This window comes from Vicugna pacos, chromosome 1 (genome assembly GCF_048564905.1).
Source record: "Vicugna pacos chromosome 1, VicPac4, whole genome shotgun sequence".
NCBI classification, from domain to species: Eukaryota; Metazoa; Chordata; class Mammalia; order Artiodactyla; family Camelidae; genus Vicugna; species Vicugna pacos.
In genome coordinates, this window is record NC_132987.1 from 101,644,761 (window position 1) to 101,670,940 (window position 26,180).

Below are 26,180 nucleotides of genomic sequence, written 5' to 3' on the forward strand. Positions count from 1 at the left end.
AGAATACACATTTTTCTCAAGCTCATGTGGAACAATCACCAAGATAGGCCACATTCTGGGCCATAAAACACACCTTAAGAAATTTAGAAGAACAGAAATCATATAGTGCATGCTCCCAGATCACAATAGATTTAAACTAAAAATCAATTACAGAAAAATAGCTGGACATTTTCAAAATACTTGGGTATTAAACCACATACTTCTAATAACATGGGTCAAAGAAGAAATCTCCAGAGGAATTTTTAAATATTTAGAAATAAATAAGGATGAAAATACAACTTATCAAAATTTTTGGAATGCAGCCAAAGAAATGCTTAGAGGGAAATTTATAACACCAAATGCATATTTTAGAAAAGAAGAAAGGCCTAAAATCAATAACCTAAGCATCCACCTTAGGAAAATAAAAGAATTACCTATTAAGGTAAGTAGAAGAAAATATATAAAAATTAGAGCAAATTGATGAAAATAGGAAATCAATAGAGAAAATCAATGAAACCAAAAGCTGGTTCATTGAAAAGTTCAATAAAACCAATAAGCTTCTAACCAAACTAACTATGAAGAAAAGATAAATGATACTAATATCAGAAATGAAAGAATGGGCATCATTATCAATCTCATGAACATCAAAAGAACAATAAAGATTTACTATGAGCATCTCTATCTCCACAAATTTGATAACCTAGATGAAATGGAAAGATTCTTTTAAAGACACAATCTTCCAAATCTCACACAAGAATAAATAAACCATCTGAATGGGCAAATATAATATTAAGTAAATGGAACCAACAATTAATAACCTTTTAAAACAAAAAGTACTAGTTTCAGATGGTTTGTGCATTCTACCAAACATCTAAGGAAGTAATTATACCAAGTCTCTATAATCTCTTCCAGAAGATAGAAGCAAAGAGAATACTTCCTAACTCATTCTATGAGACCAACATTACCCTAAATACCAAAATCAGATAAAGATGTTACAAGAAAGGTAAACTATAGACTAATATCTCTTAGATCATAAATACAAAAATCATCAACAAAATATTAGCAAACCAAACCCCCCAAAAATGTATAAAAATAATTATACACCATGAACAAGTGGAACTTATCCCAGGTATGCAAGGCTGATTCAACATTTGAAAATCAATTAATGTCATTCATCATATCAACAGACTAAAGAAGAAAAATCACAAATCCTATCAAAAGATTTAGACAAAGCATTTGACAAAATCCAACACCAATTCATGATAAAAATTCTCAGCGAACTAGGAATAAAAGGGAATTTCCACAATTTGATTTTTAAAATCTAAAAAAAACCTTATTGTTCACATCATACATAAAGGTGAAAAACTAGATGTCTTCCCACTAAGACTAGAAACAAAGCAAAGATGTCACATTTCACTACTCCTTTTCAACAGTAGTTGAAGTTGTAGTTCCTTTCCCTGGAAAAGGAAATCAAAGGTGTACAGATTTAGAAGGAAGAAATAAAACTGTATTTGTTTGCAATTGATATTATTGTATATGTAGAAAATTCAGAAAAATCCACAACAAAAAACTTCTGGAACTAAGAAGTGATTATAATGAAGGTGTAGGATATAGAGTTAATATGCAAAAGCCAATCACTGTCCTATATACCATCAATGAACAAGTGGAATTTGAAATTAAAAACACAATACCATTTACATTAACATCTCCCCAAATGAAATACTTGGGTATAAATCTAACAAAATATGAACAAGTTCTACATGAGGAAAACTACAAAGCTCTGAAGAAATAAATTAAAGTGCTAAAAAATGGAGAGATATTCATGGTCATAAATGAGAAAATTCAATATTGCCAAGATGTCAGTTCTTCCCAAGTAGATCTTTACATTCAGCACGATTCCAACCAAAATCTCAGCAAGTTATTTTTGTGGGTATCAACAAGTTGACCTAAAATCTATTAAAGAGAGGCAGAAGACCCAGAATAACCAACACAATAACAAGGGAGAATAACAAAGTCAGAGGACTGATACTACTTGACTTCAAGGCTTACTGTAAAGCTCAGATAATCAAAACAGTACTGTCTTTGTGAAAGAAAAGAGATATAGATCAACAGAACAGAACAGAACTCACATACATATAGTAAACTGATCATTGCTAAAGGAGCAAAAGTAATGCAGTATACCAAAGAGAGTCCTTTTCACAACTGGCGCTGGAACAACTAGACATCCACATGCAAAAAAAGTTAATCTAGACACAGATCTTACAAACTTCACAAAAATTAACTCAAAGTGGATCACAGACCCAAATGTAAAATGTAAACCTGTAAAACTCCTAGAAGACAACATAGGAGAAAATCTAGGTCACCTTGGATTTCAGGATGATGCTTTAGATATAACACCAATAACATGATTCATGAAAGAAATAATTAGTAAGCTGGACTTTGTTAAAATTAAAAACTTCTGCCTTGCAAAAGACCCTGTCAAGAGAATGAGAAGACAAGCCACAAACTGGAAGAAAATATTTGTAAAAGACAAATCTGATAAAGAACTGATATCTAACATATACAAAGAACTCTTAAATTCAACAAAAAGAAAATGATCTAAAAGTGGGCAAAAGACCTTAACAGACACCTCATCAAAGAAGATATACAAATGGCAAATAAGCATGTGAGAGGATGTTCAACATCAGGTCTCATCAGAAAATTATAAATTAAAATAACAATGATACACCACTATTGGAATGGCCAAAATCCAGAACACTGACAACACAAGATGTCCTTCCGTAGGTAAATGCATAAATAAACTGTGATAGGTCCAATGAAAAAGCATTCAGTGCTAAAAAGACATGAAGGAACCTTAAACATGTATTGATAAGTGAAAGAAGCCAATCTGAAAAGACACATACTCTATGATTCCTATTATATGACATTCTGGAAAAGGCAAAGCTATGGAGACAGTAAAAAGTTCAGTGATTTCTCAGGGGCCAGTGAGGAGGGAGATGTGAAAAGGCAGAGCACAGAGGATTTTTAGGGCAGTAAAACTATTCTACATGATACTGTAATGAGGGATACATGTCATCATACATTTGTCAAAGCCCATAAAATATACAAAACCAAAAGTAAACCCTAATGTAAACTAGAGACTTGTGGCTGTTAATACTGTGTCTGTGCAGGTTAATTAATTGTCACAAATGAAGCTCTCTGGTGTGGGGTGTAGGCAGTGGTAGGGGCTATACAAGTCTGAGGGCAGAAGTTATATGGGAATTCTCTGTACTGTCCACTCAATTCTGCTGTGAATATAAAACTCTGTAAATAATTGTAATAGTTACAAACCAAAAGATGGTTTTTCATAGTCTTAGTGTAGAAAAAATGATCAGTCTTTTAAATTAGGGTCATGAAATACTAGCAAATTCATAAATGTCAGAATGACTATGAAGGAACGCTATGCAGCTGTGATTACACATAGACTAAACAGTATGTGAACCATCCTGTTATCTAACTTTAATTCATCCTCCATAATTATTTCTGTTGTTTCTCTATTCTTCTGACATTTATGGTTTTGATATCCTTTCTAAATGAAATTTTGCATAAGACCTCATAATAGAAAGCTATCTTGAAAATAAGAAAGGGGATTTATCATCAAATAATCCCCTTGTAAAAATATTTTTTCACTTTATCATAAATTTGTAAAAAATGACTTGTTTTTTTCAATTTCCAATATGGCAATCTCATAAACCTAATTTTTCAAATATTGAAGTATTCTATGTTACTTTTTCAATAGGACAATATTAAAACAATACCTATAAGGTGATATACACATTTACTGTCTATAATGAAAACTCTGAAGACAGGTAAAAATTAACCTAGCAATAAAAGGTAGAAATTTAGGTTGAGTCAATAAAAGGGGAAAATGTAAGTAGACTTTGTGAAGCTGTAATGAGCCATATACAAATATAACTAGAAATGACCCTTAGAAAGACTCAGGATAAATTTAGTGGCTATAAGTATACCAGTGCATTTTTTTAAACATGACTAGACTGAAGTCCCATTGAACTAATTCCACTTTGATATTCTCACTTCAGTCAAGTTCAAAGTTTGCTACAACTTCTTACATTTTCTTCCCATTAATAAATTTGCCATCTCCTTTTCTGAATAATCCATCTTCATTTATCTTTTTCTCTGTTATCCTTTTCTAAATCATGACACAGGCATCAAAACTTAACAGCTTACAGGATAATTTTCATCTCATTATCTACTGACATGAATCACTCTTTTACTTTGCATCTCACTCTGCAATTTACTCTTTTTACAGATGTTTGTCAATAAGTGGCTCCATGTGTGTGCATGCGTGCACATGCATGTTTTTACATTAGTGTCATGCAGATAATTTATCAGAGGACTGTTTCTATTCTGTCACTCATACCTTCTATAACAGGGGTTCAATACAAATGAAAAGCTTGATAAATGTTGCTGAACCATTGATTGTTATAATATGATTTTAATTATTAGGATAAAAACATAGTTAGCATTTGTAGATAGCATTAGGGCTTAACAAAAAGATTTCAGATACCATATGGTGCTCATATGCCTATTGTTTTATAATATATAGTTTGCTGTAGATTATCTATTGACAAAGTATATAATAATAACAATCTGTCCTTAGCTTTGAAGTGTGTGGTTTATTTTGCATTTACATATGAAGATATCCTGAGAATTTGTAACATTTTGACTGAGAATTTATCATTTAGAAGGTTGCTCAGCAACCCCATTGTTCTCTGCTTAAAATATGTCTACTGTCTATTCCCAATCTACCTTCTAGTTTGAGTCAGTCTTTGTCTCCATCCTTGGGTGACTATAATTAAAATTTTCAGTGTTTAAAAGCCCAAATGGGAGCTATACTGTAAATCTTCACATTTCCTTCTCTTTCACTCCTACTAAGCTTCAGAGAGTGAGTGGAAGAATCAATGGAGAAGGTAAGAAAATCAACATATTTGCCTAGATCTCAACAGTGGTTATAAAAATGCAAGACTGAGGGCAGGCTTACCTAATGGCAAGAGATGGCATTGAATGCAGAAAAAAGTGAACAAATTGGGTACAGCTGGAGAAAACATTTTCTAAAATTAGCCTACAAGTTATTCTATGATTACTAAAAAATGTTACAGAATCCAGAACTAAAAATCATATAATAGAAACTTTTTTTAATGGCCTCCTGTTAAATGAGATAGAAAATGCATACAAAGCACTTATTTGGTACAAATTAAGAACAATTATAGTTTTGTAAACTTTTCTTTGAAAAAATTAACAAAGAAGATCAAAGGAGTAATGTTTACATATAGTTTAACACATCACCTTAATAAATGTTTTGTTGATGTACAAAGTTAGATCCAGAGGCTAGTCTATAATTTTGATTTAGAATTGAACTCTTATCGTAAGAAAGTAAAAGAAATGTTGTGTCATTCCTTATCTTTTAACCCAGCTCCTCTTAAATTGGGAAAAACTGGGTTTGGAAGTGAAAAGGAGAGCAGAGAGGAAAGTTGCTTCTCAGAAGAAGAACGGCGGAAGTATTTTAAAGAATAGTAATGTCTAATATTCACATATTTCTTACAACTGTATTTTATTATTAGTTTAAATAGTTAATATATTCTCATTTCAAAAGATTATTGCCATCTTATTTTTGCTTTTTTACAGAAATGATAGAACACTTTCTCTGTTTACACAGAACTTATTATTTAATAGCAAATGTTGGAGTTGTTTATATATCAGTATAACAAATTTTTTCTTATTTTTTAAATAGATTTTTGAATATGTGTAATGTATTTACCCCATCCTCTTAAGAATGCACTATACATTGTTTTAAGTCTCTTGATCCCTGAAAAAAAGCTATTCACTGAATAGCTGGATACATATATAATTTTGCCTATAAACGCATTTAAGTATAGCATAAAGCCCTAGAAGTGGAATTGCTGGATCAAAATTGCGTATTTTTAACTTCAGTAGATACTGACAAGTTATCCTTCTAAGAAATTATACCAATTTAAACCTTCACAAATAATATACATCTTTGAGAATGTAACAGATAATTAAAATGATAGGTCTTTGCCAAACTTCTAGAAGCAAGTAATACAATGGAATAGTTCTAATTTGTAATTATCATATGACAAGTGTTACTGAGAATTTTTTCATGCTTATAAATAATTTGCAGCTTCTTTTCTGCTCACATCTTTTGCCCATTTCTTTTCTTGGTTGTTGAAAATTTTTTTAATTTGCAAGAGCACATCAATGAATTCAATTTTTTTTTCCTATTTGTAATTGCCTTTTGACTTTCCTTTGGGTGGTTGTTGCTAAGTAGAACTTTATTTTTAATTAAAGGATAGTCAGTTTACAATTTTGTATTAATTTCTGGTGTACAGCATAGTGATTCAGTTATACATACATAATATATTTCTTTTCATATTCTTTTTCATTATGAGATGTTACAAGATATTGAATATAGTTCCATATGCTATATAGTAGAAACTTGTTATTTCTCTATTTCGTATATGGTAGTTAGTTTCTGCAAATCCCGAACTCCTAATTTATTCTCCCCCTGCCTTGGTAACCATGTTTGTTTTTTATGTCTGTGAGTCTGTTTCTGTTGTGTAAATAAGTTCATTTGTGTCATTTTTTTAGATTCCACATACAAGTGATATCATATGGTATTTTTCTTTCTCTTTCTGGCTTACTGCACTTAGTATGACAACCTCCAGGTCCATCCATGTTGCTAAAAATGGCACCATTTTATTCCTTTTTATGGCTGAGTAGTATTTCATTGTATATGTATACCACAACTTCTTTAACCAGTCATCTGTCGTTGGACATTTAGGTTGCTTTTATGTCTTGGTTACTGTAAATAGTGCTGTTATGACCACTAGGGTGCATGTATCTTTTCAAATTAGAGTTTCCTCCAGATAAAAGCCCAAGACGCTAAGTAGAACTTTCTATAGAAAGTGAAATTCATTGACTTATTTATTCATTTATTTATTTATTTGAAAGCCATCCACATTTTGGCATCTTTAAGAAACATATTTTCCCTTTTTAAAAGAATTTTGATTATTTCTCTTACAAATTTAAATATTTCACTTTTTGGACTTTATTTAGTATGAGATACAGGAGACCCACTGCCAACTTAATTATTTTTTCAAGATTTCTACTTTGCTATCCCAACATCATTTTTTAAAATAATCTAATCTTTACTAATTAGAAATGATAGCTTGTTATATATGAAATTCCCAAATGTATGAGGGTCTATTTTAAACTTTACATTTCTTTCCATTGGTATATATCTATTACTCCAATTACTGTAGCTTTATATTAAGTTAAAAGTATATGACAGCTCAATATTGCTAATTATCAGAGAAATGCAAATCAAAACTATAATAAGGTCTCACCTCACACCACTCAGAATGGTCATCATTAAAAAGTCCACAAACAATAAATGCTGGAGAGGGTGTATAGAAAATGGAACCCTCCTACACTATTGGTGGGAATGTAGTTTGGTGCACAGTATGGAGATTCCTTAAAAAACTAAAAATAGACTTATAATACGATCCAGCAGTCCCTCTCCTGAGCATATATCTGGAGGAAAATCTAATTAAAAAAGATATATGCTTTCAAATAGCAACAGCCTTCTTAATTAAATGATAGATTGATTAAATTAAATGATGCTGTTCAAAAGCATCTTGAGAGGAACAGGAAGGATAAAGATACTAAATTATATCTGATTCTGATTGAGAGCCATATTCACCAGTTGGCTCGATATTATAAGACTAAACAAGTCCTCCCCACAATTGGAAATACAAGTCATCCACAGCCTCTGCCTTAGTTGCATAAATTTGTCTGTGTACTCAAGCAATAAAATCATTGTTTAACTAGAGAAAAAAGAAAAGAAAAGATATGCACCTCAGTGTTCATAGCAGCACTATTTATAATGGCCAAGATGTGGAAGCAAATTAAATACCCATCAACAGATGACTGGATAAAGAAGATTCTAACTATTTTAGTGCTTATATATATGATGACTATTGATCTCTGTGCATTAATCTTATATCCAGATACATTTCTGAATTCTAAGCTTGCACACTTGTTTCTTCAAGATCCTCCAGGTATAAAATATAAAGTTAACAAATAATATAATTTTACCTTTCAAAGACGTTATATTTATATTCTTTTCATGTCTTCTATCTGTATTGACTAGTATTGTTGAGATAAGGATGCCCTTTCAAAGCAAAAATAACATTTTTTAAAAACCCAAGTACAATTTTGAAGTCCCAGTCTATCCCTTCCAAATTGTAGAATAGATAAACAAGATTACACTGTATAGCACAGGGAAATATACACAAAATGTTATGATAAATCACAGAGAAAAAAATGTGACAATGAGTGTGTATATGTCCATGAAAGACTGAAAAATTGTGCTGAACACTGGAATTTGACACAACACTGTAAAATGATTATGAATCAATAAAAAATGTAAAAAAAACCCAAGTAAACAAAAAACACCCAGAAGTTATTAAAAATAAAACTGATAAATTTTCAGTCCCTAAAAAGATTCAGAATAGCAAAATCAACTGTAAAAAAGTCACAAGACAAATTAAAAAATGATAAAAAATTTTTGCAATCATAGTGCTCCTATAAATCAAGAACAATGCATAAAAGTTGTGAGGCTATAGTTGACAGAAAATAAAAGAAAATCTAAAGATGAAAAATTGCTCAATATCATTTTTCACAAGACAATTACAAAGGAAAACTACCCTATGACTCTGAACATTTTGGCAAAGATCTAAAGTTTTAATGACTATATGGGAAAACATATGCTTTCACATATTGCTAGTGAAGGTTAAGTAATAGCCATAACACTGACTTTTTTCTCTCATTTGAATTATGGGAATAAGTCCAGATTTTAGGTTGAGGTAGATAATATTTCTCACTTCATAGTATTTACCTATTACCTTTTTAAGAGCTTCTATCTAAAATGGATACTAAATTTCATCAAACACCCTGTCAGTGCACTTGCTGACTGTCCACTATTCATTACTCCATTACTATTTCAGTAAGAAAGATATCATATATCAAAGTCTACAGGATAGAGCTAAAGCGGTGCTCTGAAGAAAAGTTCTAACAGTAAATGATTACATTAATAAATCAGAAAGGCAATAGAACAGCTGGAGACAGTGCATAGACTATCCCTTACACACATACTTGATACAAAACCAGAAATATAAAAGATACCATTATCTCCAAAAATCTCAAAGGACTTTTTTTTCCGCAGTTGATATTATATGCCTGTTACTAAGAACCTCTAAGTTATCCATTTTTTATACTCAGACATTTTGCTTGGAGTTCCTTCCCTTTTGTTTATATATTCTTTAGAGTAGGTTCCTGATTAACATGATAGAAATAGTATTTTAACAGGAAATCATTCTAATACATCGTCTACTGATTCAAGGTTCAAAAACATATCGAGTTGATTTCCTGTTTGCTCAGACCTGTGAAACTGGAAAACTCATTTTTCCTTTGCCTCATCTCACTGTAGTGGCCCCTTTGCCTTTCCGGACCTTGACGACTTGCCAGCCCACCACTTTCATGTCACTGCATTTTTCACACAACCATCTGCCACTACAATCACTCCTATCCTTTTGCAGCCCAAAGTCCAGGGAGCCAAACTTCTCTGACACAGAAGTTTCTAAGTAAAAAGTCCCCAGAGAGTAGGGTACAGCTTCTCTAGATACATTGATGTTGATACACCTTTGAAATACATCCCCATGAAGTGTAGTAATCTGGATTTTACTGTCCCAAAAGGTTTGGCACCCTTATAATCAGGTATTTTCTTTGTTGGTTTTGGGGGATTTTGTTTATATGTTTGTTTCCACCATGTAGAATTTCCTCCTTCCTCTGGTGTGGAAGGGAAAGTATGAGAATATAGGTCAGAACCTTCTGTTATATAAGAATCTCCCTGATGATTTATAGCAGAGCTTCCCAAAGAAGAGGAAAGGCACTTACAGGGGCCGATTATGAGTAATAAAGGCCCAGAGTTAGACTAGACCTAACATTATTGTCTTGTTATGAACGATACTGTTTACGTACAACATAGCTGCTAAAGCTACACCTATTCCTGAACAATTCCTAACTGACATTCCAAATAACTGAGTGGTTGGCTTACTCTCTATTAACAACATGCTATTGAGCAAGCTGTTTTTAGACAAATCTATCTATCCATTGGGTTTATGAATGATGCAACCAGTTCAAATGGTAGACATAGTATATTAATACAAAAATCATTATAATATATCATCATTGTTAAGAGGTTCAAGCTTCCTTAAACTGAAAGACAGTAATTCCTTGTGGTTTATCTTGCTTTTAGAACTGCTATTGTCCGGATTTAAGCCATCCATCACCATGTCTATTTTAAAAGTGGAGGCTTTTAAAGAGTCTAATGATAAATGCCTAATATTGATGTTTAGACTAAAATCAGGAGTGTAACCTCATTTATCTCACTCATTTCATAATTGTAAGGCCTTCAAGTAAAATCTAATTATGACTTTTGTTCTAATATCCAAAACCTTTTCTAGCAAAAGATATAACTTGGTTGTTTATTCAGACCAGGTGATCAAACACATTAACTAGAACAGAATTCCCTTCAGGTGCAGTGCACTCTGTTTTCATACTGATTTCAAAGGTCTGTTGCTATGTTTACAAAGATCCAGTATCTGAGGACACAAACTAATTATGGTGTCTGTGATTAAAAACTGCAGAATTACAAACAAACTCTCTAAATAGGCAGAACCTTGAAAATATAATAACCCCTTTACAGGAATTTTTCAATACATACTTATTAGATTTATATAATATTATTTGATCCATGATATTTCTACACTGTAATAAAAATCACCTAAGTAACATTTCTATATGAACTCAACCGATTAAATAGTAATTTCCTAATTACAATGGTGGAATTTAGGAAAAATTCTCATGGCTTTAGGTGGTGATCCTTTGAGAAAAGAAGCTAAGTCACAGAATGTGACAAAGACACAGCTAACTTTAACATCATCTCTGTGCCTCCTAAGGCCCAAAGTAAAGAGAGGTAAGGTATAGCTCAAGAGCAGAGTTAAAGGCCACAATAATATCTCTCCACCCAAAGCAGGGAAACGTAAATTCTAAAGACAGAGGACTGGTGGCTGTTGTCTCCAAAGCCAGAGCTTCAGAAAGCCCCATAATTTTATGCACAGACCTAGATGAAGCAGAACTTCATCATATCCCAATAGGGATTTAGCTCCTTAGGTTGAGGGTATAGAAATAAGTAGCCAACTAAAAATAACACTCAGTCTTAACATAGGATTTCTGTCTTTACTTCAAGTATAAAAAAAAGTAAAAGTCTATTTTTTTGTCAACATCAATACGCATAATTTGATTTAATTAAGGAATCTACCTCACTGACTGTTCAATTTTCAAATTCAGGACAAAAAAAATCAATGAGCAGAAAAGGCACTTAGCAATATTTGGGGATGAATTATGGCATAAGAATTGCAATGAAGTAGAGGATGAAGAATAGAAAATTATATGCTCCTCAAACATTATTCTTTGATTTGACTTATCCTGTTAGCCTGTCTTTTATTTTTTTCTGAAAGAATCCACATGATCTTTCCTCCACTTTATTTTTTTTTAATTGAAGTATAGTTGATTTACAATTTAGTGTTAGTTTCTGGTGTATAGCATAATGATTCAGTTATACATATACATATTCTTTTTCAGATTCTTTTTCATTATAGGTTGTCACAAGATATTGAATATAGTTCCCTGTACTATACAGTAGATCCTTGCTGTTTATCTATTTTATATATAATATTTAGTATTTGCTAATCCCAAACTACTAATTTATACTCCCCCTCTATCCTCTTTGGTAACCATAAGTTTGTTTTGTGTATCTGTGAGTCTGTCTCTGTTTTGTAAATAAGTCCATTTGTATTTTTGCTACAGTTTGCTGCAAAATTCAAATCTATGTCTTAAGTCCATAATTGGTTTTGTAAGAAACAAGTATATAAAAATCTCTGGAAATAAAATTATAAAATTCTCAGCAGTTTATTTAGTGCATAAACTCATGTTTAGTTGCTTTTTATCCTATAGGTGAACATGTTATGGACATAGGGTCATGTTTATTGTAACTATTCCAAACTAGCTGTCACGTTATCCTGGAATATCCCATAAACGTATTTGTAATAAGTGCATTTTTTCATGCTTGCATGCTTAATTGTATACACCAAATAACTGCTAGTAGCTGTCCTAATTTGATCTGAAAATATATAGTATCTTGATCCATGTTCTCCTCATTGAACATTTATTTATACTAGTGGCATGTCAAGGACACAAAAGTTCCTTCCCACAGAAACAAAAACCACATCCAGATGGTCAAAGTCTCTTCCAGGAGAGTATGGTTAACAGAAACACAGATCAACTGTAAAAAAAAAAAAAAAAAAAAAAAAAAAAAAAAAAAAAAAGTCTACACTTTGTCAAAAGAAGTCCTCTAGCAAAGAACCAAGAGAGGTATGTGGAATCAATACAACCTACCTGATGTGTCTCTCCCCTCCTCCTGGTGTTTAGCCAGCTTTTTGGCTGTTGAAAGTACCAGGTCTCTTGTTTCCAAAGAGCCGCCTGTGTTGGCCTGTCTTTCAGACTCTCGTGTTGCAAAATCTGAAATTCTGTTGCAATAAACACCAGATTTCAAAGGAAAAGCAATGGAAATTGTGCAGAGATTAAACTTCATTTTTATAGCAACAGTCAGTAGTAGCATGATTATGTGTCTAAACAATGCCTCCTCTTCCAATATAATATTAGATTGAGAAAGTTAGACCTGCAGTTTATTTATGTAGAAGCAAGCACTGATTTTGAGGGTGCATTTAGAAAAACATATTTAGACTTCGGGGAAACAGAGGGCTGTCTTTTGTATAAACACAATAAATGTATCCTCTGAATCCTTCCTGAAGGAACCATATGCAAACAGATAACTTTAGAAACTGTTATTCTACAGTCATCCTCAGCCAAATGTAGTTAAAAAGTGATTGGGCATAATGAGGGCAGCCCTGACACAAACATAAGCAATATGCTTCACAAGATAAAAAACTTTTTAAAATCTAAGTCGAATGAGAGCACAGTATTTCAGGAATCTTTTTTTTTTTTTTTCTCGTGATGCTCATTTAGTTTGAAACTGGAAGTGGTGGCCTCAAATAACAGCACCTCATGAATTAGCTTCCCTTGGTCTTTTTCATGGACACCTTCCTTAACATTATAATATCTGCCATTTTCAAGGTGCAGAACACAATGTTTAAGAAAGACAAAGGAGTTAAAATACTGAAAAGTCAGAGGAGTGCTCACGAACTGCTCATAAAACCCGTAAGGATACGCACCTAGGAAGCTAACACTTTGCTTAGGGTAGAAAGCCCTTTATATTCCAGCTCACGGATTTTCTTTTAGGCCTCTTTTCATTCTTTCTTGGCTTTGAAGGGTCAGGGCTCCCGCAATCCATGGGAGTAAAAGCCCTCAGATTAATATCCATCATCACAGACTGGAAAACCTTAAACAGTAATAATTTCAGTCAACCTATTTTACAGAGGAGAAAGTGGATGCTTAAAGAGTTTAAGTGATTAGCCCCAAAGTGACGGCTAGCTGTGTTAAAATACGGAATAAAATTTAGGTGTCCTAATTATGAGGTAAGAACACCTTTCCTAGCGGACTATAATTACATCTTCCTGAGTGAAGATCTCTTAAGAGGTCTACAATTAGATTGGAGTTGGCAAAATTTAAATGAATTCCATAACAAATGGTGCAAATAAATTGGAGACCTGGCTGTGTCAAGGGTGAGTAGAACATATGGTGGTGGGCAGAATATTTTAATAGAAAATGTTTATCCTGGGAGGCTGGCTAACACTGGCATTCAGCATAGGTGAATTTATCGTGGAATCTGATTCCTGTAAAAATTATCTTGGGATCTTGGTATGATGAACCATCTCATTATAGCTGCTCTAGAACCAACTGATTCTTGAACAGTGGTCAGTATAGATGTCATGTGGGTTAGATATATTTTCTCTCAGAATTCACTTTCCTGATTTTTCTTTCTATAACTGCCTGCCATGAAATAACTACATAGGAATGATACTATTACTTTTATTTTGTCTAGTTTCCTAATCCTCAAGAAAATAGCAAAACATTTTGATGTACTTATTTTTGCTAGACTGTCTTCCCAAGAAGTCTCCATTGGGCTTCCATGCCTTCTCCTGCCCAGTATAAGACCAGGTGCATGGAAGTGAGTCTAACTGTAGCAGGGAATTGGGATGGTCACGGACATCATCCACAGGACACTTTGTAAAAATAGGTCAAAATGTCAATCAATTGTTACAACTCACAGCAGGATGGAGTTTCTATTACTGGTTTTTAAAAATAATAGTGAAGGATAGTTTTTACTCTTGAGGGAAAAAAAGTCAAATTTTTGGATGGTCATAAGGTGTCAACTATGAAGACTCACTTGGGGAAAAAGAAATGCAGATGTTAATATACTGTGGTAGATCATCACCTGCTGAGTCAAAACTGGGACCAAAAATGAAGATTACTGGAGTTTAAATCTTTAATCTTGAATTTTCCATCACAGTGAGTTTAAAAATCCATGGTTGATTTTTGTGTAATTGATAAGTATAAATTTCATGGCATTTACTAATTTAATTGTTAATTTAAAATAAAAAAGAATGTATATTGCCATTCTGTTCATGAAATGAGTCCCTGTTATAAAAAGGTTTCAGAATACAAATTAATATTCCAATTAGAGCAAATCCAATCCAATGATCAAACTATTGCACTGTCAGAAGTAGTATCCAGTCTGAGAGGAGGTCCTCCAGGTGGAACCACGGTAAATTATTGCTTTTATAGCTCATAATTCCTCTCACCCATCACCCAGATAATGTCCTATTCTGTAGTAGGGAATTATGTTTGCATTGTCAGTGAGGAAGGATTATAAAGTCATCACAGCGCCAAATTAAAATTAGCTAAAATCAAAAGACATCACAAGACAGAGGCTGACATTTTAGCCCATTGCAGTATAATGTAACTATAACAGTTCTGAAATATTTTTCAATTGATTATTTCTCTGATAAATAGAATAATAAATCAGTAAATACAGTAATATTACTTTTGGATCAGTGCAGAAATAATATGCATTAGTTTTACCTTAAGAAATGTATAAATTGTTCTCTTGAATATTTCCATCCAAATAAAGACCCTTTTTTTCATTTGCTTACCATGCTTTCCTTGGTTAATCTCATCACAGAATTGCTGTCAATGACCAAAGGTAAAAGGAGTGTCCTAGGGGTCACTGAGAGTCCTCTGTTGTAAAATGTTCATCCTAGAGCCTACAGAGAGGCAGTGCAATCTGGAGATTATAAAGACAAGGGTGAGTAAGTCAGATCTGGCCTTGACCCTGACTCTATTTTTTTTTATATTTTACTTAAGTATGTAGTCTGTTTACAATGTTGTGTCAATTTCTGGTGTACTGCACAATACTTCAGTCACATAGGAACATACATACATTCATTCTCATATTCTTCTCCACCAAAGGTTACTACGAGATATTGAATATGGTTCCCTGCGTTATACCATATAAACTTATTATCTATTATATATATGTTATATATATATGTTAGTTAGTATCTGCAAATCTTGAACTCCCAATTTATCCCTTCTAACTCTAATACAAAATATGCATTTTCATTTCTGAGCTTTGTTTCTGCATCGCTAAAGAGAGGATTAAGACAATACCTGCCCCATTAGGCTGTTCCAAGTATACCATGGAATAATACACATAACACAATTCACAGAAAACCCAGTTCATGGTAAGACCTCAATGAATGTTAGATTTTATTTTGCTTTATGTGTTTTTATTGTTACAAAAGTGGCTCTAGTCAGATCTTCCCCATTTTAGGTCAGAAAATTTTTGATTATTGAGCTGACATGCTTGAGTCTTTCATTAGAGGAAGACTATTTTCACAGCTAGATTTGAAAATAGCGATTCTACAAATAATTTTGTGAGCTGGAAGTCAAAAAAAAAAAGAATGCATTTGAAAAATAGTCTTGTGGTATCGGAGTGAAATGAGCACCAGACTGGGAGTTAGGGCTTTGGGGTCCTGGTCCTGACCTTTTCACTAAATTGCTGAATGACCTTGTACAAGTCACTTTGGGGCCTTAGTTTCCCAAGTTTCCACAGCAGTAAACAGATTCTAGTGTCATCGCCAGCTCTAACATGGTGTAGTTGGGTTGTACCGGACCATGAAGTTGTAAAACTCTTCCTTCACTTGGTACATTGAGAACTTTGCCAGTTTTACTATCTAATATGTCTTAGAGAGGGTGCCCTGGAAGCAGTTCTTATAATGGGAATTCTTGTGCAAGTGATTTCTCATGGGAATGTTCCCAGGAAAAATATGCACAGGCAAGTGGGATAAGGAAAAGGGGAGAAACTAAGATGTGGTTGAGGTGAAGTCTCACCCCAGTCTGATCCCATGGGAGGCCCTGGAATGCAACGTACACTGCAGGTCTGTTCCAGCTTTTAGGTAAGAGAGGAGGGCTTATTTATCCCTACAACAGTCACCTGGATAACCAAGGCTAGGGGCAAGGTGGCTCCAATCCAAGATCTAAGCAGCAGTTAACTGTAGCGGCCAGGAAAAGAAATTCTTGGCGATCCAAAAGAAGCACCAACAGATTTCAGTCCATTATGTGTTATTTAATATCCTGCATATTTAAAGCACTTGATTTTATGGAATAGCTTCCTATAAATCAGCCTCTCCATTACAGGGTATCAGTGTACACAACTCTAAGTTCCTTCACTTTTTGTTTTACTGGACAAATGCTATGAACATTTTAAAGCTGTCCACTTGATCTTTGCTAACTTATGATTACAAAATTCACCTTCCCCTCTATTTTCACCGGGTTGCAACCCTTTCTCTGCCTACTGATCACAAGGCAATTGAAGGGATGCTCTTAGGATGTGCTCTTGTATTATAAAAGTATATATGTTTGAACCAAAGTAAATATGGAGAGACTTAGGAATTGACTGTTGAGTGCTTCCCTCTTTTATTCATAAACTGGAATTTAAACTCTGAGACACTGTCTTCTTTTTCCACAGCAAGAGTCAACTTCTTTAGGAGTGTGCTAATGTAATTGTTAATTACATTAGTGTAATAATGCTAAGAAAATACCTTTCAGAAGAAAATGGGAAACCCAGATACCAACTTCAAGGTTTTCCCTTAAAATAAGAAGTAGAGACATAGATGTCCATCTTTGAAACTTAAAAAAAAAAGCTTTTTTGATTCTAAAACTCTTATTTATTTTACTGTAATGCATTATCTAGTAAGAGATTATGTGGTATTACAGTGGTCACTAACCTCCAACTTTGCCTGTCTAACCGCCATGACCCAGTGTAAACGCTGGGAGAATATGACTCATTTTCCTTTTAGGCTTTAGGCTTTTAGAATAGAATTTCGCTGGTTTCCATTTCCTTTGATATAAATCACATTATTTTTTGACACTCTTGTGTTCTCGTTTCCACTAGAATGCCTCCCTCCCAGCACTGATTTATTTCCATCATTGTGGCAAGAAATAGTAGATCACAAAAGTTACAGAGACTTTGCATGTAAGATAAATAACTGATAGCTTTTCAAACAAAAAGGGAAAATTAGTCTCAAACTTATACCATCTTTTAGATCTAATATGCCTTAATCAATGAAATTAACATGAAAAGTTGAAACAATTTAAATTCTGTCTAAATATATATGATTTAGTCCTGCCTGATTTGTTTGGGGGAGATAGACTTAATTTATTTAATATGTGTTCTTTGACTTACATAGATTTTCCTTTTCCTTTTGTCGGGGAGGGGGACATTAATTTACATAAAGATGTAACCAGTATTCAGTTTTGAAGTGTATTTAAAGCTACTCTAAAAGCTTTAGAATGTTAGCAATGGATTTCACTTCATAGTCTATGAACAAATGTGAATTTCACAGTTACTTTGCTGTTTAGGGTTTGTTTTCTGGCTAGAACATTAGTGATAAGTCAAACATTTGCCATATGTGGTTAATTCTTTCCTAACTATGCTATATTTTTGTTATGTCCTCTCATATTAAAATAATGCTACTTTGCAACAGTAGAAAATGCTAATACCACGGCATGAACTGTGACAACGATCCTGTGTTAATCCTGTATTTTCAGGCACCTATAAAGCAGTTACACATATTTGCCCCATATTGAAATGTAGCATAATCACAATCTAAAAGCAAGTTTTCTTTTTCTTAACCTTTAATCTTTAAATGAAAAAGGGGGAGAAAAAGATATTTTTCCCCAGCTGAGCACACTCCGGAAACAAATATGCTACATCTGTTTTGGCTGGCATGGATGGGGCCCTGCAGGGTAATACATTACTTTAGATTTCAAAACTGACACTTTTCAGAGTAGTAGTTCTCTGCGTTGCAAAGCAGCAGACATCCATCTGTAGAGATTTTATTTTCCAGTGACGTTTATTTAGGATTTTTTACTGGATGAATTGAACTTGCAAGTTTATGAACTCTATTGAAGCAATTATCTCTCCAGCTCAGAAGGAGCTGTTGGAATTCTTCACGTCACGACCACACGGCCAGCAGGTTCCCTCATCATGGACCATCACAGAGGCACTTTGTGGTTTATTTGGAAGGCATTTTCATGCTAGATCTCATTTTTCAATACTATGCAGCTTCTTCAAAAGGCTTTGTTAGTCTTAATGTGGAGTTTAGAGCAATGTATCTTTTTTTTTTTTTTGAGAGATTGGTGCATAAGAAGAAGTGTTCCCAGGGTATTTGGTGGTGGGATAATACTAAATTAGGCCATGATAAAAAACATAGTTGAGGCTAACATTTTAAATCGAAGAACCATTTGAAAGAATTGAATTCAGATATTTAGATGCTGAAGAATACATTGGGAATACTTTATATTCACAAAGGATTTTCTACCGACTCCCCTTTCCCTCCATTATCCGTTCCCCAAACACAGACACGCACACATTCTTTTGAAGTATGTGAAGGTGAAATCATAGCAGGCATGCCTCTCAGTCTATGCCTGTGGGCATGATTTTAAAGAGAGCTTGAAGGGGTTTATTTCTGTTAAAATGCATAGACAGGTCATATTTAAAAAAATATGCAACACAAGAACTCAATAAAAGCAGAGTCACATGTATATATGCATGTACAAACATATACAGGAGCTTACTAATATAAATATATAATATATTTATGGTACTGGCAGAGATGGACAATTAAACAATGTGCAATTGGGTGTGTAAAACCGAGGTCCAGTCAACAGATGTGAGTGTATTTGAGGGGAAAACTGTCAACTAGTGCTGTAACGCAATATGCTTATATTCAGAAAATACATCGGACACAAAAGAAACAAAAGAAATGTGTGCTTTCTTTGTTCAATGTCAAAAGGAGATTATTTTTGGTATTGTTTTTATTACAGGAGAAAAAACAATAATGATCTAATTGCCAGAAAACATGCATACAACATGAGACTTGGGAATCTGAGTTCTTGAAAGCCATATCCAGAGATTTTCTCTAATACCTTTATTTTCAGAGTGTTTCTCCCCAAGGGGACAAAATATTTCTACAGCCTTTATCTCATTAATCCTCACATGATCATTGTTAGGGAGTCAGGCAGGCAGGCTAGGACTTCTGTAGAATCCACTGCTGAAATAGACAGACAATGGCTGCTAGAGTGACTTGATTGAAATTATAGAACAAGTCGGGGGCACAGCTGGTGAAAGGATCTGGGTCTGCTGTTTGCCAGAGCTTTCTTTTACCCGACAGAACATATTGCCTAAAGCTGAGAATCCCACAGCGTCCTTGATTACGTATTTTCAAATTATAGTTCACTTTAGAGATTCCTATTAAAAATCGGATATGGCAGCAGGCCTGGAAATCATTTAGGAAACCCCAGGTTTCAAGCAAGTGGGAGATTTAAGAAGCAGAGCTGGAGGGGTGGAAATCTAAAATGTAGGTGGGGATGGAATGTCTAAACACTGTCTACTGGCTCTTTTAACTTGGAGGGCATCATGCTAGGTGCTCTGCTGGGTAATCAAAAAGATGCAAAAGGTGTTCCCTAGGCAGGCATGCACACATGCATTCATTCATTCATTTACTTTTACAAGCGGCTTCTTGTAAAGCTCCATTTCCACTGTTAAGTTGAGGAGGAGACGAATTAAGAATAGAAAGATATATAGCTTTTTTAAAAGCCCAAGGACAGCTTGAAATGAACTCTTTCATAAAAGGAAGGGCTTTTCTCCTGGGAAAGACTCTTGAGGCTCCCTCTTGTCTCACTAGGATTTTTTTTAAGGCACAGTCTAGTAGGAATAGACTTTTCCCCCATGAATTATTGATACTCGAAAGCAGTTTTAATTGTTTTTCCTTTCAGCACTATATAAAGAAACCCAATAATGATTCTCACTGCAATATTAACATATATTTAAGCATGCCACAGTACCAGGGGAAAGCTTCTCATTTTCCTGAAACAGTATGCTTCTTTAACTTCGAGAAATATGATTTAAATTAGTAATAAAGATGAGAAGTAATCTAACTTAGGTTATAGAATTGCTTTCTGTGCTGAAATATTCTCTAGGAAAATGAGAAAAGAATACACTTATGTAAAATTTAATTTAATCCTTGGGAAGCATGATTAAACATTGAAATATGGAATGTGTAGAAATAAGGTAAATTTCACTATAATATGGGGGTTTTTTTGGTCACAGATATAAAAAAATTAAGGAAAAAACTCTTACAGTATATAAAGATTTGAAACACTGAAATATAATGTTTATTAAAACAATACTGATTTCCTAATAAGCACAGAGCTTAAAAATATTTTCAGTAAATATCTGACAGCAGTTGTCAAACTGTTGACCTTAAGACCCTTTAAATTACTAAAAATTATTGAGGATGCCAAAGTACATGTATGTAGATTATACCTATTTACTCTATTAGAAATTAAAACAGAAACTTTTGAAATATTTAATTTATTAAAATAAAAATAATAAGCAGATTGCATGTTAACATAAACAATACGTTTTTCAAGAAAAAGTGTGCAATTTTCCAAAAAAATAGATACTTGAGAAGAGTTGTATTGTTTTACATTTGTGTGAACTTTTTTTTTATTGGTTGGCTTAATTGGCTATAATCACATGTCTGCTTTTGCCTTCAGTCTGTTGTGAAGTCACAGGCAATGCATTTTCCGGAAAACTACTGACAACTATTGAGGGAATGGGAGAGAACAAGGCAAATAACATGCTGGCATTACTAAAGAAAGAGTCTGACCTTAAGGGTCCCTGCAAAGGTCCCGCGGACCCCCAGATCACACTTTAGAATGGCTGAAGAGCCCCAGACTGGAATGCTGCAGACCTCCTTTCTGTTTCTGGTGCTATCACTGGCCAGATTTTTCACTTTAGGTTGAACATTCTCATCTGCAAAATGAACGTGTTCAATCAGAGTATCTCTGAGGTCACTTCTATTTTCTCATTGCCCTCAAAAACTGTCTTCATCATCATGTTAATCCATTACCCACAAATATATTTTTGTATATGACATTATAATTAGGATTAAGGTTAAAAGAAAGAAGTTTATAAGTAAATGATGATACATTAAATGCCAATCATTATTACTATGTGGATGTTTATTTGGACTCAGGTGTAGATACAGCTTGTTTTATTGAAGAAATGAAGACAAACGGCTAACCTCTATCTCCTTCAGTCACTGAGGTAACTCTCAGGAAGTGCGGACTGTCATTCCCCTATGCGCGTGTCCTGGATATGAGCAGACCTCTCTCTGAAATTAAACATGTTGTGCAGAATCCCAGCTCTCACGTTTAGTAGTTATGTGATAACGATCAAGTAATGTAACCTCTGAACCTAAAAATGCTCTCAAAAAAATTGTCTTAGTACTTTTTTAATTAATGAAAGGTAGTAATAGTCTCATCTTATATGATTTTTATAAGAATTGCGTGAGATAGTCCACATGAAGTACTTAGCAGAGCATGGTGCCTAAGCAAAAGCAAAGCACTCAGAAACTATAATGCTATTTTCACCAAAATCTCCTCCTACATCTCCTTGGTTGCAATTGCTTACTGTATTATTATCATTATTATTATGATTTTCCATTTGAAATCTTCAGATAATCTTTTTTTCAAGCATGATTATGATCAATGCAGTAAATCTTTACCACAAGCAAAGGAAAAAAGCACAGAAACAACTATATTCACAGTAGCATGTAATAACCACTCAGTATCTAGATGTGTATTTCTAGTCATTTTTATGTTTATATTTATTTTTAAATAGTATTTTGTCATACACAGATGTTAGTCTGCTTCTCCCTCTTATTCATATGTTATCAACAATTTTCCACACCAAAAAATTCTACTGTAATGAGATTTTTACACTCTTAATTGAAATATCATAAGGATAGTCAACATTTATTCAGTTTTCTCCAGCTTAGATATATCATTCCTGGTTTTCTACTATTGAGAGAAACATTATTGACTGAGCCTAGTATGTATTTGTCATTTCCTAGAGAATTCCCTTGAGTATGTCACTCTCTTAAATACAAATATAGGTGTGTCCAAATACTTGGCCTTTTGTGAGTTTATATGAAATTATTTCCTAGGATTCAATTTTAAGCCTTATTGTGGTCTTCCCCTTAACTTTCTCCTTGAATGATCTCATCTATTCCATTAGCTTTAATATGCGTCCCAAATTTATATATCCAGCCCTAAAATTTCTTCTGAGATCCAGACTCATATAGCCATCTCCCCACTTGATGTCTCTATTTTGATATATCACAAGCATTGAAAATGTATCATATACCAAACTAACTCTTCATTTTCTTACTCCCTTAAATCTTTCCCTTCTTCATTTGTCTTTCCATAAATAAGAGCAACAATTTGCTGTTAACATCAAGAACATGGAAGTCTTTTTTGGTTCCTACATTTCTCTCCCTTCCTATAATCAATCCATCTTGAGCTGTCTAAACCTATCACTTTCTGCATGCCATTGCTTGTCACTGAGAAAAATCTCTGCCATCTTTACAGAATTAAAGGACTTAGCTTTGTACAATCCAAAGTCTGTAATTGTGCTTCCTTTTACCTAATGCCATTTTTATTTGGAATTATTCTTAAAAGTTTATAGATCATAAGAAGCTCATTTTCATGCACTATAGGGATATCTAATAAAACAGGTAGGCCTATTGTCAAAAGGATGGAAAGATTTGCAAATAAAGAAAAGGAAGCAGATTTGGCATGGACTAGAGAGCAAAGGGCCCTGTTTTGATGTCAACATTTATTTGAAGGAGCCCAAGAAGAGTATTGACGTAAAAAGGTAGGTGAAACGGTAATGATCTGTTGGCTTGTATAACGCTTCATGACCTTCTGTTAATTACTATTCAAGAAATCTCTAAAAGTCTATAATTTTCTCTTTTTTATATAGGAAAAACTGGTAGAAAAATTTTAACAATATTTTTAACTCCACACACCACACTTTCCTAGCTTATACATCTTAATCCAGTCTAAATATTCAAGGTTTAATGCTTTGAAAAATAACGACATATTCTGGAGGAATGAGGAAATACAAAAGTTCCCTAGCTTGACCAAAAGTTTAATAAGATTCTTTCACTGTATGAATGTTAAATATTTCCTGAGAAAACACATTGGTATACCTTTGTCTTCCTCAGGACGGATTAATAGACTGTATTATACAATTTCTTTCATTTAAAGGAGTTAAGTAAAAAAAAAAAAGATACTTTGTGCTTTAAATATGTTGTCCCTTAAAGAAAAAGTATCTTTCTCTGTATTCTCAGGAAAAGCCAAACTGTGACGTTAAAGGTTGATTTCCAGACATGAAGTTTAAAAAAGTTTAAAAAAACTTTAAAATGATCATTAAGCTAATGACAGTCATTAAATGAGGTAGTGAAATCTTCTTTAAAATGGCTAATATTTGGCAAATAAATATGGAAGAATTATAAGCATTCTCATTTGTGTAATATTCCTTCTAATCAAGGTAAACCTTTCAATGAATTAGATTGGTTTATTGATTTTGTCTTAAATGAACTATGCATTTTCTATCTTTCTATCTATGAAATGAGGAATACAGTATATCAGTTAGCTTTTCATGCATCACAAAATACCTCAAAAGTTAGTGATTTCAAACAACAATACTTTTACTGTTTCATATGAAGTAACGGATTAGCTGAGCAATTTTTCTTGTCTGGGCTGAAGCTGGATGGGCTAGGATGACCTCAGGCAGTTGGCTCAGGGTCACCTGGAATGATAGAGATGATTTGGCTACCATCATGTAACAGACTAGGATTGTTAACATGGTGGTGGTTGCAGAGCTCCACATATAGAAAATGGTAGCAAGTCCCAATATACAAGTCCTTTAGAGCCTGTACTTGTGTCATATCTGTTAATATCTCATTGGCCAAAGCAAGTCACTTGACTAAGCCTAGATTCAAGAGCTAGATTCAAGAAATAGACTCTACCTCTTGATGGGAGGAGCTATAAAAGTCAAATTGCAAGGAGATATGTTAAACAGATGGAAAATTTGTAGCAATTTTTGCAATCTACCACAGACTGCCTTCTGGCCACAAATTATTCTTACTATGTGTAACATATGTTCACCCATCCCAGATGCCAAAAGTCTGATTCAGTTATACCATTTATGGCATCTGGCTCGAAGTCCAGGTTCTCATGATCTGCTTGTCTGGATGTGGATGTGGCTCATTGGATGCAGCTGCTCTTCACCCAGACAACTGTGAACTAAAAGCATAAGTTATCTACTGCCAATTAACCTACTATAACAGGATGAGATGAGAGCAAGAGAACTGCAATAATTGCTTCTAATCAAAAAGAAAACGAACTATAGGCACAGAGCAATCCTCGGTCTGAGCCAATTCTGTAATCCATCCAAGCACAGGTTAAAATGTTCCCCTGCTCTGGATCTGGGAATGTTCCTTGTTTAGAGTCCATTTCTGCTTTCTAAGAGTAATTTGCTTGTCCACTATACTCTGGATTCTTTTTATGTAAGAAAGGATTTTCATCTAGGATTTTCATCTCTTTATGTAAGAAATGGCTGTGATTCTCATTCTGATCTCTATCCATAGACTGTTAGGAGCCTGGAAATCTTATTTCTTTTTGAACTACGGAAATCCCTGAGTGAAAGCAGGCAGTTCTTTTATTAGTATAATGGTCTTAACAACCTCATGGATCGCCCATGAATCTGATTCACATCCATTCTCTGTGATTCTTAAAATTCTCTACTCCTAAATTTTGCATCCAATTTTTTGCAAGACAGGCCTCTCTCTACTTCAGATGTGGTGTGCCACTGTAGGAAAAAAAAAATGCACTTAAGATTATTAAGAGCCTATTTGTCTTGCTAGGGCTCTTCTGTCTAATTTAGAAGATTTAGAGATTATTACAAAGGGTCTTCTAGCTACACCCTTGATTGTATGTTTACACTAAGACTTTCCTTCTTTGTGAATTTTTAACAGCTTGAGAGACTGAAGATAAAATCTAATTTTATTTTTTAATGCAGCAAGTCTTGGATAATTTTTATTACTTCTAAAAATCTTTCAAACACCTCATTTTTTAGCTCATCTCTCTTTCCATGTAGTATCATATGCAGAAGTCAACTGACACTTTACGCATTCTGTCCAAAATTCTCCTTAGATAGATCCATGGTCTTTTAGGTACATTTTCTATTGTCCAAATTCCTGTAGAAGAAAGTCTTGCTAAATGGTCCACTGTGTCATAACCTGGCTCACCACTTTTTCAGTCTCTACTAACAGTTGCCTCATTGTTTTTCAACCTCCATCTACAGCCTGACTCAAAAGACAATATTATGTACTTTAGGTTTTGTTTCAGATACCAGTTTTTACATTAATTAGCTTTTGCTGTGTTAAATATTTGCTGCAAACAATAAACACTTATTATTTTTTATGATTCTGTGATTTGCCTGCTCCTTCTCATTCTCTGTCCAGCTGTCTAGTCCTAGACATTTTTAGATAGCCTAATTCATGTATCTGGAGTAGATTTGATATCAGTTGGGGTGATGGGGATGACCTTGGCATGACTCA

The 26,180-nt window shown here is 33.8% G+C and overlaps 1 long non-coding RNA gene across 1 annotated transcript in view; it reads right to left on the reverse strand.

The window, feature by feature from the left end:
* Positions 1 to 12,630, reverse strand: part of LOC116278381 (uncharacterized) — a 194,904-nt gene extending 182,274 nt beyond the window's left edge. The window contains exon 1 of the long non-coding RNA XR_012075848.1: positions 12,577 to 12,630. This is a non-coding gene — a long non-coding RNA (uncharacterized lncRNA). The remainder of the gene's footprint in view (positions 1 to 12,576) is intronic.
* Positions 12,631 to 26,180: the final 13,550 nt, after the last annotated feature.